General features: G+C 45.7%; 1 long non-coding RNA gene across 1 annotated transcript in view; it reads left to right on the top strand.

Annotated features, from left to right (window-relative positions):
• The first annotated feature begins 1,357 nt into the window (after positions 1–1,357).
• LOC134359707 (uncharacterized) overlaps positions 1,358–13,472 on the top strand; it is a 29,739-nt gene continuing 17,624 nt past the window's right edge. Inside the window, exon 1 of the long non-coding RNA XR_010021181.1 lies at positions 1,358–1,394. This is a non-coding gene — a long non-coding RNA (uncharacterized LOC134359707). The remainder of the gene's footprint in view (positions 1,395–13,472) is intronic.

Genomic DNA, 13,472 nt, shown 5'->3' on the forward strand with positions numbered 1-13,472 from the left:
TTTATTCCTCACTTTGTTACTATGATGGAGAAGGAGTTCAACCCAGATAAGTGTGAATTAGTTCATTTTGATTGTTCTAATATGATGGCAGAATATAGTATTAGTGGTAAGACTCTAGGCAGTGTGGAGGAGCCGAGGGATCTTGGGGTCCGAGTCCATAGGACGCTCAAAGCAGCTGCACAGGCTGACTCCGTGGTTAAGAAGGCGTACGGTGTATTGGCCTTCATCAATCGTGGAATTGAATTTAGGAGCCAAGAGGTAATGCTGCAGCTATATAGGACCCTGGTCAGACCCCACGTGGAGTACTGTGCTCAGTTCTGGTCGCCTCACTACAGGAAGGATGTGGAAACCATAGAAAGGGTGCAGAGGAGATTTATGAGGATGTTGCCTGGATTGGGGAGCATGCCTTATGAAAACAGGTTGAGTGAACTCGGCCTTTTCTCCTTGGAGCGACGGAGGATGAGAGGTGACCTGATAGGTGTATAAGATGATGAGAGGCATTGATTGTGTGGTTAGTCAGAGGCTTTTTCCCAGGGCTGAAATGGTTGCCACAAGAGGACACAGATTTATGGTGCTGGGGAGTAGGTACAGAGGAGATGTCAGGAGTAAGTTTTTCACGCAGAGAGTGGTGAGTGCGTGGAATGGGCTGCCAGCAACAGTGGTGGAGGTGGATACGATAGGATCTTTTAAGAGACTTTTGGATAGGTACATGGATCTTAGAAAAATAGAGGGCTATAGGTAACCCTAGTAATTTCTACGGTAGGGACATGTTCAGCACAACTTTGTGGGCTGAAGGGCCTGTATTGTGCTGTAGGTTTTCTATGTTTCTATGAAGGAGGCGATACAGAAGCCTGAAGACACACACTCAATGTTTCAGGAACAGCTTCTTCCCCTCCGCCAAAATATTTCTAAATGGACAATGAACCCAGGTACACTACCTCATTATTTTCCACTCTCTGTCTGCACTACTTATTTAATTTAATTTTTAAAAATATATTTCTTATTGTAATTTGCAGTTTTTTATTATTATGTATTGCACTGTACTGCTGCTGCAAAACAACAAATTTCATGACATATGTCAGTGATATTTAACCTGATTCTGATTCTAATGTTACTTATAACTCTCTATCAGGTCTCCCCTCAGCCTCAACACTCCAAGAAAAACAGCTCACATTTGCCCAAACTTTAGTTATAAATTATACCCTCTAATCAATTGCACTGAGAATTAATCACTCACTGATGCCCTGACTCCCGTTCTTACCCTGCCTCTGGGTTTGAGCCGCCTCTCTAATTGTGACCCTTTTTTGATTTTAGACAAAGAAAAGGCATTCAGTGGGGAACTAGGAGCGGAAGTTCTGACGCGATTGTCAACGAGCACAACAGCAGATAAAAAAGTAAGTTATGGTCAACCGATGGATGTAGGATTCATTCTGTAGAAGGTCCACGTGTCATGATTCATCTGGATGATCACGTGGCTAACTGAATCAACAAACTTGCAAATGAGACCAAGATAGGGCATGCGGTGGGCAGCGAGGAAGACTATCAAAGCTTGCCATGGAATCGGTCCAGCTGGAAAAGTGGGCTGAAATAGCATATGGAATTTAATGCAGACAAGTTCGAGGTGTTGCACTTTGTCAGGACCAACCAGGGTAGGACTAATATGGTGAGCAGTGGGTGACTAAGGAGTGCAGTAGAACGAAGGAATCTGGGAATACAGATCCATAATTCCATGAAAAGTGTTGTCACTGGTAGAACAGGTTGCAAAGAAAACTTTTGGCACATTGGCTTTCATAAATCAGTGTCTAGAGTAAAGGTGTTGGTGTGTTACATTGTCGTTGTGAATAATGTTGATGAGGCCTAATTTGGAGTATTGAGTCCAGTTTTGGTCACCTACAGGAAAGATATCAATAAGCTTGAAAGAATGCAGGAAAAAACTTACAAGGATGTTGCTGGAACTTGAGGACCTGAGTTATAGGTTGAGTAGGTTAGAACTTCATTCCCTGGAGCGTAGGAGAATGATGGGATATTTCATAGAGATATACAGGTAGGGTAAATGCAAGCAGGCTTTTTCCACTCAGGTTGGGTGAGGCTAGAAGTTAAGGTCATAGGTTAAGGGTGAAAGGTAAAATGCTGAAAGGGAACTTGAGTGGGAGCTTCTAACTCTGAGGGTGGTGAGATTGTGAAATGAGCTGTCAGCAGAAGTTGTGGATTCAATGTCAATAATTAAGATAAGTTTGGATAGGTACATGGATGGGACAGGTATGGGGGTCTATGGCCCAGGTACAGATTGATGGGACTAGGCAGAACAACATTTCAGCAGAAGCTAGATGGGCTGAAGGGTTTGTTTCAGGGCTCCAGTGCTATATGGTCCCTTGACCCTAAAGAAATCCTCCCATTGCCAGTGCTCCTTTTAGGGCTTCAGGATGTTTAACTATTTATAGCTCCTGTTATCTTTATTAGAGTGTTAGATTGATCTGAGATGAGGTTAAAGGGTCAGCAGTACGTCGTGGGGTGAAGAGCCTGTACAGTTCTATAATCACTGTCACGCACAGGTGTATGCTTTCTACTAATATCATAAAGTTGAATTTCTTTACGTTCACCTGAGGACAGATATAGCCTGGGTGTAATATGGCCTAAAGTGGCATTTCTGATAGTGTCCTGTAGTGGTTCATGTAACACTTTACAGAGCCAGCTGTAAGATCGGAATTCGATTCCCATCGCTGTATGTAAGGAGATTGTACATTCTCCCTGTGACTGTTTGGGTTTCCTTCGGGTGCTGTGGTTTCCTCCCACATTCCAGAGACGTATGAGTGAGGGTTAGTGAGTTGTGGGCCTGCTGTGCTGATGCTGGAAGTGTGATAACACCTACAGGCTGCCCCCAGCACATCACTGATTTGATGCAAACGACACATCTCACTGTATGTTTTAATACTTCAATGCACATGTAACAAATAAAACTAGTCTTTGTCTCTTCTTTATCTTATTATCTCCCTCGGCACTCTCCTTTTGTGCTCAAGCCTTGAGTGAGGCTATCTGAATGAGAAGCGTGCTCCACTGACACTCATATAAGTGCAGAGTCACTAATGCAAGAGACTTTGCAGATGCTGGAAATCCAGAACAACACACAGAAAAATGCTGGAGGAACTCAGCAGGTCAGACATATTACACGAGGAAATCTGCAGATGCTGGAAATTCAAGCAAACACACACAAAAAATGCTGGTGAGCACAGCAGGCCAGGCAGCATCTATAGGAAGAGGTACAGTCGACATTTCGGGCCAAGACCCTTCGTCAGGTCAGACATATTCGATGGAAATGAATAAACAGTCAACGTTTCGGTCCAAAACCCTTCATCAGGACGGGAAAGTTGTGGGGAGGGGAAGAAGGACAAGCTAGAGGGTGATAGGTGAAGACAGGTGGGTGGGGGAGGGGGATTGAAGTAAGAAGCTGGGAGGTGATTGGTGGAAAAGGGGAAGGGCTGGAGAAGAAGGAATCTGCTGGAGGGGAGAGTGGGCCGTGAGAGAAAGGGAAGAAGGAACTGAGAGGTCGGTGAGCAGAATAGTTAAGGGACCAGAGTGCGGAAGTGAAAAAGAGAGAAGGGGGAGGGGGAAAATGAACACAAGTTGAAGATGTCCATGCGATCAGGTTGGAAGCTACCTAGATGGGATATGAGGTGTTGCTCCTCCAGCCTGAGTGTGGCCTCATTGTTGCTGTAGAGGAGACCACGGACCGACATGTCAGAATGGGAATGGGGACAGGAATTAAAATGTTTGACCACCAGGAAATTCTGCTTTTTATAGAGTCACGAGATCCCTCAACTGCCCTGTGGATGCAATACATCACAGCTCAGTAGTGATCTCATTGAATGATAGGACCAGCTATTCTGAGCCGTTACTACCAATTGTTTTCCAGCGTCATTGTGCTGAGTTAGCTGATTCATGTCCAGGGCAATAACCGAGCTCAGCACTTCCAAACGAGACAGGGAAAAGGAAAACTCGCCATGTTCTTATTGATATATTTAATGGGATACAGCATGAACCAGCCCTTCTGGCCTTTCGAATCACGCCACCCTGCAACCCCCGATTTAACCCTCTCCTAAACACAGGGCAATTTACAACGACCAATTAACCTACCAACCCGTACCTCTGAGGACGGTGGAAGGAAACCAGGGCACCCGGAGGAAACCCACGCATCCCCAAGAAGGAATGTACAACCCTCCTTACAGAGGATGCTGGAACTGGATTCCGAACCTCGACACCCTGAGCTGTAACAAGGTCGCACTAACCGCTACACGACCACAACACCCCAAAACTGCACATAAAGTGTGATGGCCCAGAATTGAACCCACACCAGCTGTTTGGAAAGCACTAACTCTAATGCTATGCCACCACTACTCCTGTTCTCCAGTCCAGACCCTCGTTCAGAACCCCACTCCCCTATGGACATATCCAGACTGTCGTTCAGAACTCCACTCCCCAATGGACAGATCCAGACTGTCGTTCAGGGTCCCACTCCCCAATGGATATATCCAGACTGTCATTCAGAACTCCACTCCCCAATGGACAGATCCAGACTGTCGTTCAGGGTCCCACTCCCCAATGGACAGATCCAGACTGTCGTTCAGAACTCCACTCCCCAATGGACAGATCCAGACTGTCGTCCAGGGTCCCACTCCCCAATGGACAGATCCAGACTGTCGTTCAGGGTCCCACTCCCCAATGGACAGATCCAGACTGTTGTTCAGAACCCCACTCCCCAATGGACAGATCCAGACTGTCGTTTGGGACCCCACTCCCTAATGGACTCAGCTCCAGGGGGTGGTGAATCGGTGGAATTCATTGCCACGGAGATTGGGGCTGAGAGGGAAAGGGATCAGCCATGATGAAATGGCAGAGCAGACACAATGGACCAAATGGATTAATTCTGCTCCTATATCTTATGGTCTTATGGTCCTATTGTTTTGGGGAGAGGTTGAGCAGGTTAGATTTTTCTTGCTGGAGCATTATCAAGTGAGAGGTGAATTTATAGGTGTGTATAAAATTATATGGGGTACAGATGGTGTGAATGTACACAGTCTGGGTTGGTGAATCAACGACAGGCCATAGGTTTCAGCTGAGAGTGGAGAGATTTGATAGGAACCTGAGAGGTGACCTTTTCCACCTGGAGGGTGGATCATATGTAAAATGAACTGTCAGGAGGAAGTATTTGAGGCAGATACATTAACAATACTGAGGAGATATTTGGACAGGTACAAAGATGGAACAGGTTTGGAGGGAAATGAGACAAACATGGATAATTGGGACTAACTCTAGCTGCTGCTCAACAATAACTTTCACCCCATCGAAGTCAGGTAAAATATATAAAGGGATAAAGATTAAAATTAGACTTTAAAAAGGATCTAGTGCAATGTTTCCCAACTTTTACTAGCTCAACTTCGTACTTGCCAATGCCCCTAAAGCACCTTCCTACTTGCCAATGCCCCAAAAGCACCTTTGTTCGTACATGTTAACACCCTAAAGCACCTTCGTACTTGCCAATGCCCTTCTTAGGCGCAATATACTTTCCAGTGCCCCTATAGTATAAAAGCGTATCTACCATATGCTAACATGAGAAAAATGATTCTGGAGTGGCGGCCCGCACACACGGGACTCGAACCGCCATCGGGAGCCGCAGCAGACATGCAGTAGCGCGTTTGGAACTAGCCGCTCGGGCGGACCTTCCGGGGACAGTCTGTCGTGGCGTCACAGGGGCTCATGGGAGGGGAGATTTAAACGCGCGATTTTGAATCGGGAAAGGCATTCTGAGTTCAGTTCTCTCTGCCTCCGTGTGTTTCTTTAGTAGAGCGTTTGCACGCTACTACACTGCTTTAAATGTTTATTTGTCTTTAAACCTTGCTTATACCTCTATGCTGTACAACAGCTTCAATATTAATGTGATCCTTGAACTTGATGGTTTTTAGAAATATCTGGTTCAAGTTGTGACAGCAAAAGCCTTAAGTCCCCACAAGTAACAATGTCCAAGCAGTTTTTGTTTTTTGTGAGATGGGGTTCACTGCACTGAAGCCTCTTTCAACAAGGTAGGAGAATCAAATGCAATGAAGAGCAATTTGGCTCTTCTCTAAAGACCAGGAAGCTTCGTATGACAGTGTACCCACATACCACAAAAGCAGATTTGCTTCTTCATCATTCCGAATTTTGATAATTTCTTCTTGCAAGCTCTCTTCCTGTCTTCCACCACCTTTGCAAAGCAATGGGTTAATTACTCAGTCCAGAATTACTAGATCATTCAAATCCTTGAATCGATTCTGAAAATCCTTCTCTCTGACTCCAGTTGTAAACAGTATTCTTGCAAAGAGAGTGCCATAGTTTCCATGTAAGGAAACTGTGAGGACACTCTTCTCCCTATGTTTTGTTTTTATGTTTCCAATTTTCTGATAAAAGTGGACACCGCACTTTTCCCTGGATTAAATTGAAATTCTCACCCTACAGTTTCATATTTAGAACGTTCATTTTGTCATACAAATTGGTTAGGTATGCCACATCTCCACGTAGAAGTTCTATCTTGTTTCCCAAGGTCTTGTTGAGCTTGAGCAAAAATTCAACCACAGTGTCAAAAAGGACAAAGAAACATATTTAGCAGCAACATTTTGACAGCCAACGCATGTCAGTGTGAAGAAGCAAGCATTCAAACTCTTCATTGTTATCTTGGCGTAACTGGCGAAACATTCTGCTGTTTAATGGATGTGAGTTCATTGTAAGTTGATTCTCCATTGATACTTGTTTTTAACTTTTTACAAAAGCGAATCTCTTCATAAACTTTTCCCTTTTTGTTAAACCTTATGCCATTAGCAATGTCTTGTCGTCTTGCACAGCTGGCTCATCCAGTTGTATCCCAAGTTCTGTTTTTTGTAGCTCTGTGCGTGGTTGATGCTCAGTGTCTTCACTCATTTCATCAATATTACGAGCTACAGAGCTATTACTCAGAGGAATTGATTTTTAAAAAGTGGTATCCTTTTTGAGAACAGTGGTGAGCACTTCTGATACAGCAGGTACCGTATTATTAATCTTTCACCAATTGTATGAGATTTTCCACACTTTGCTATCATTTTGGAAATGTTATAAGAAGGAATGAGACCACTATCTAGGTCATTTTTAGCTTTCTTGGCAAATAACTTGAGTGTTCAACACTTTTCAAATGCTTCTAGAACTGAGTAATACCATAAGTAGCCTTTTCAGGGTGTCTTTTATGGAAGTTTTCCTGCAATCTTAATGGTTTCATGTCCTCATTAGCTAGTACTGTGTTACAGATAAGACACACGGGGCATTGCTGAATTGAATTTAATTGAATTGACTTTATTTCTTACATCCTTCACATACATGAGGAGTAAAAATCTTCACGTTACATCTCGGTCTAAGTGTGCAATATGCAGTTTATAGTAATTTTTAATAAATAGTATGTACAACAGGACAGTCAATATAACATAGAAATACAATTCTATCAGCTTAATTATTCAGTTTGATGACCTGGTGGAAGAAGCTGTCCCAGAGCCTGTTGGTCCTGGCTTTTATGCTGCGGTACCATTTTCCAGATGGTAGCAGCTGGAACAGTTTGTGGTTGGGGTGACTCGGGTCCCCAATGATCCTTCAGGCCCTTTTTGCAAACCTGTCTTTGTAAATGTCCTGAATCATGGGACGTTCACAACTACAGATGCACTGGGCTGTCCACACCACTCTTTGCAGAGTCCTGTGATTGAGGGAAGTACAGTTCTCATACCAGGCAGTGATACAGCCAGTCAGGATGCGCTCAATTGTGCCTCTGTAGAAAGTCCTTAGGATTTAGGGGCCTATACCAAACTTCCTCAACTGTCAGAGGTGAAAGAGGCACTGTTGTGCCTTTTTCACCACACAGCCAGTATATACAGACCACGTGAGATCCTTGGTGATGTGTATGCCGAGGAACTTAAAACTGTTCACCCTCTCAATCCCAGAACGATTGATGCCAATAGGAGTGAGACTGTCTCCATTCCTCCTGTAGTCCACAACCAGCTCATTTGTTCTTGCAACATTGAGGGAGAGGTTGTTCTCTTGACAGCACTGCGTCATCCCTCTTCTCCAGATGTGTAAGGACAGTGTGTAGAGCAGTGGCTATTGTGTCATCTGTCAATTGGTTGTGTCGGTAGGTGAATTGTAGGGGTTCAGTGTAGGTGGTAGAATGCTGCAGATACAGTCCTTGACGAGCCTCTCAAAGCACTTGCTTATTACTGAGATGAGTGTGACAGGATGCCAGTCATTCAGACAGGTTACCTTGGTTTTTTTAGGTACAGGGACAATGGTGGATGTTTTGAAGCAGGAGGGCACTCTACACTGGGAGAGGGAGAAATTAAAAATGCCTGTAACCACACCTGCCAGTTGAGCAGCGCATAGCCTGAGTACCCGCCCTGGGATGCCATCCGGTCCCGCAGCCTTGTGACCGTCCACTCATCGGAAACACCAGCGTACATCAGACTCAGAGATGATCAAGGTGCAGGTCACTTTGGCGGCTCTCCTCGGGGGCTCAGTGTTGGCGACATCGAACTGAGCGTAAAAAAAGATTTATCCCGTCTGGGAGAGAGGCAGCGATGTTGGCAGCACCGTTGTGCTTAGCTTTGAAGTCTGCGATGGTGTGTAGACCTTGCCACGAGCTGCACGTGTTGTTGGTGGAGAGTTGTGTCTGGATCTTGTCCCTGTTGTCATTTCGCTGCCCTGATGACCTTGCGTAGAACATAGCTGCATTTCTTGAGTTCCTGTTGGTTACTGGCAACATAAGTTCTGTCCCGTGCATTGAGTGTAGCATGCATGGAACTGTAGATCCAGAGTTTCTGGTTTGGATAGACCCTGACTGATTTTTGGGGTACAACATCCTCGATGCACTTCCAGATGAAACTCGTGACCCCATTCGTGAACTCAGAGACACCCTCATCATGAAAGACATTCCAGTTGATGTCATCAAAGCAGTCCTGTAGCATGGAGACTGACTGGTCGGACCAACAGTGGACCGGTTTAACTATGGCCGCCTCTTGTTTCAGCTTCTGCCTGTACATTGGCGGAAGCAAGATGGAGGAGTGATCCGACTTTCCAAACGGCGGGCAGAGGAGCTCTTTGTAAGCGTTGCGGAAGGGAGAGTAGCAGTGGTCGAGTATGCTTTCTCCCCGTGTGCTCAACTGGATGTGTTGACAAAACAGAGAGACTTTAGACAGTGACGCTCTATTAAAGTCACCAGTGATGGGGCCTGTGGTCGGGTGGTCGGTGACTTGGGCCGGCTCCCCCACGGACTTAGTCTGGTGAGGACCAGCAGGACTAAAAAAAAACAAGACCTGACAAAGGGCAGATGAGCTCCTTGTGAGCCAACGGCCATCTTCCGTGGAAGAGATTAAAGTCTCACCACGTATCTACAAATCATATGCTATGTACTTAGAAGAGATATAATGAACTTGGGCACTGCACCGTGTGCCTGGACCTGCCCAAGGCCTCCGCCTAAGGAAGGGCCGAGCTCAAAGAAGCGGCCACGGCTGGAGGCCGACACAGCCTCGGGCTCAAGTCCGGCAGGGCAGCAGCGGGCGGTGCCAAGGCGGCCAGCAAGAACAAACTGGAGGAGAGGCTGCACTCGGTGCTGTCACAAGATCGAAGAAGGTGGAGGTGCATAGCCGCCAACCCCAGATTCGGGACGGCACCCACTGACTGACTGACTGATGATGATGAACGCAGCCTCCAGAATGCTGATGGTCTCGAACAGTTCCTTGAGACGCATTGATGGAATGCAATAAAACCATACTCCAGGTATGTAACATTGCATTGACACACTTTCTATAGTTTCTGTTTCCTAGCAAGATTTGATTTCAAGACTTCACTGCCTTCAGGCTCATAAAGAGCACGCTGTACGTATTTATCCATCATTAACGAGGCTAAATTAAAACAAAAAATTAACACAACCTGGGAATGCCTCTCGGATGCTGATGATGGCAGTGAGTTGACACAGATGGAACGATGGTAGTGGCACACAAAGGAACGGCGAGGCGAAGATGAAGACAATCACAACAATGACAATTACGTTGATAAGGATTCAGATTGGAATCTGAATGTTAGTCAGGATAGAGCTTGTGTTCAGCAAGCTACCGTTTTACTATTCCAGTTAGCGCGACTGACCAATCACGTAAGATCTCATAATCCCCAAAGATGGTCCTTGACCATACATACGAAGCCGAGATCACTTTGAACACCTCAAGAGGAATCCTCGGGGTCTGCAGGTTCACTGATTGGCTCTATTTCATCATCTGGTTCCGGCCAGCGCTGTATCATTGTGCGACCTGTTTTCCGTAGATCTGTGAGAAAGTCAAGAAGGTGTACTTGACTTACCAACTGTTAAATTGCATGAACTTGTTCCATGCTGCGAGTCAAGGGGAGCTGTTGGGCACCCTGGTTGCTAATTTATCCATCCCCAATAACGTGTTTGGATGGTAAGGTTGGTTGACTTTGCCGAGTTTCAGACTTGTTGTGATGACGAGTATTCACTGGCTGCAGAGCTAAGCTTCTTCCTGTGTTCCAGTGCCTTATCCTTTTTTTTTGGAACTACCTGCTCTACTAATGGTTGGTCAGGTCTTGAGCCTCAAGTTTGGGTGCCACTTACTACCCCACCCCCAAGAATTTTGAATGCCCCATGACGACTTCTGCTTTCCCTAACACCCCTTTAGGACACGTAACTGCCCCCATTGGGAATCGCTGTTCTTGTGCTTTCCTGGCATATATAACAAATAAACTCTTCTTGGACTTCCAGCCAGGTACTGGTTATCGATTATAACTTGTCCCTGCAGAAGGTGGCAGAGCTGGTCATCAAAACGTCAGTTATAGTCAATGCCTGTACCTGGCTGGAAGCCCGAGAAGTGTTTATTTGCCAAAATTAGACTTATTTGTCACATGTACATCGAAACATGCGGTGAACTGTGTCAAATCAGCGAGGACTGTGCGCACAACTTACTAACCCTAGCCGGTATGCCTTTGAAATGTAGGAGGAAACGCGCGTGGTCACAGGGAGAACGAGCAAACTTCTTTCAAACTGTGGCAGGGATTGAAAGGCCAATATTACAGCTGGTGCGGTAAAGCGATTGTGCTAACTGCTACACGGACGTGCCACCCCCGTTATGTCCAAGCTGAACGTACCCACTCAGCCAGGCTGGGAATCTTGGTCGGCATGAGATAGTTGGGCCGAAGGGCCTGCCCTGTGCTGAATGACTCTGCGAGTCTGCAGAACACTGCGGATAATATAGAGTTACTCGTGGATCAACCATGACCTCGGTGAAAGGCAAACAGGCTTAGAGGTCCTGTGTGTTTCCTCAGTCCTGCGTCTGAGTGCTCTGTTATCTGTAAAACAATCCCAATGGTGCGATTGGAACTAAATTTTAGAAAGGGAGTACAGCGCACAGCCAATATCACACTGTGATTTTCACAGAGGGGTACATTTCAACCCCAACATGTGTTCATAATGAGAGCCACTAGCTTTGTTGATTCTGGTACTGACATCTATCGTCCTTACCACTGTATTTAAGATGCTGGTTATTTCGATTAGTGCCTCTTAATCATGTCAGTATCTGTATTGTCAGTCAATAACCTTGCATCTTCTTGCCCTTGTTGTTCTGCCAGCTTTTTAATGCCATATTGCTTAGCTACAGAACATTAAAATATTTGTCTCAAAAACCTGGAGACATGAGGGTGCAGCTGTGTAGATGCTGAAGGTGATCAACAAATTACTCTTCTCTTTATTGCAAGTGCCAGAATTTTAACAAATTATTTGAAGATGGAACAGACTCTTTCCAGCCCAACAGGCTGCACGGCCCAGCAACCCCCCTATTTAACCCCGACCTGATCACAGGGCGATTTTCAGTGACCAATTGACCTACTAAATGGTCAAATGACCTAATAAATGGAACGTCTTTTGGGCTGTGGGAGGAAACCGAAGCACCCGGAGGAAACCCACGCGCTCACGGGGAGAACGTACAAACTCCTGATGGCGCCAGAATTGAACCCTGAACTCCAGAACACCCCCAGCTGTAATAATGGCATGCTAACCGCTACACCATCTCGTGCCCCTGCAAGTCCAAGTACAAGCAGGAGATAGTATGTAAAATTAAATGTAGTGAAGAAAGAGAGCCAAAATTGTGGGGGTTTTGTCCGTTCAGAAATCTCATGCTGGAGGTGAAGAAGCTGTTCCTAAACTGTTAGCTGTATGCCTTCAAGCTCCTGTACCTTCCCCCGATGGTAGCAATTTGACGAGGACGTGTATTGGGTGATGGGGGTCCTTAATGATGGATGCCACCTTTTTGAGGTATCTCTCTTCGAAGGTGTCCTCGATGCTGGGGAGGCTGGTGCCCCTGATGGAGCTGGCTGAGTTCACAGATCTTTTCAGGCTTTTCCAATCCTATGCAGTGGCCCCTCCACACCAAACAGGGATACAACCAATTAAAATGCTCTCCACTGTACATCTGTAGAAATTTGTGAGTATCTTTGGTGACATACCAAATCTCCTCAAACTCCTAATGAAAAATAGCTGCCATCGTGCTTCCTTCGTAATTGCATCAGTATATTAGGCCCTGTTTCCATCCAGGGGGTCAGTGTGGACATGGTGGAGGATTACAAATACCTGGGGATACGAATTGACAATAAACTGGACTGGTCAAAGAACACTGAGGCTGTCTACAAGAAGGGTCAGAGCCGTCTCTATTTCCTGAGGAGATTGAGGTCCTTTAACATCTGCCGGACGATGCTGAGGATGATCTACGAGTCTGTGGTGGCCAGTGCTATCATGTTTGCTCTTGTTGCTGGGGCAGCAGGCTGAGGGTAGCAGACACCAGCAGAATCAACAAACTCATTCGTAAGGCCAGTGATGTTGTAGGGATGGAAACGGACTCTCTGACGGTGGTGTCTGAAAAGAGGATGCTGTCCAAGTTGCATGCCATCTTGGACAATGTCTCCCATCCACTACATAATGTACTGGGTGGGCACAGGAGTACATTCAGCCAGAGACTCATTCCACCGAGATGCAACACAGAGCGTCATAGGAAGTCATTCCTGCCTGTGGCCATCAAACTTTACAACTCCTCCCTTGGAGGGTCAGACACCCTGAGCCAATAGGCTGGTCCTGGACTTATTTCCTGGCATAAGTTACATATTACTATCTAATTATTTCTGGTTTTATTTTGCTATATTTATACTCTATTCTTGGTTGGTGCAACTGTAACGAAACCCAAATTCCCTCGGGATCAATAACGAGTGACTATGACTATGAAAGAACTTCAGAGATGTTGACATGCTGGACCTTGAAACTTGTCACCCTTTCTACTGCTAACCCCTTGAGGAGGAATGGAGTGTGATCCCTCGACTTCCCCTTCCTGAAGTCCACAATCAATTCTTTGGTCTTACTGATGTTGAGTGCACGGTTGTTGTTG

This window comes from Mobula hypostoma, chromosome 21 (assembly GCF_963921235.1).
Source record: "Mobula hypostoma chromosome 21, sMobHyp1.1, whole genome shotgun sequence".
Lineage (NCBI taxonomy): Eukaryota > Metazoa > Chordata > Chondrichthyes > Myliobatiformes > Myliobatidae > Mobula > Mobula hypostoma.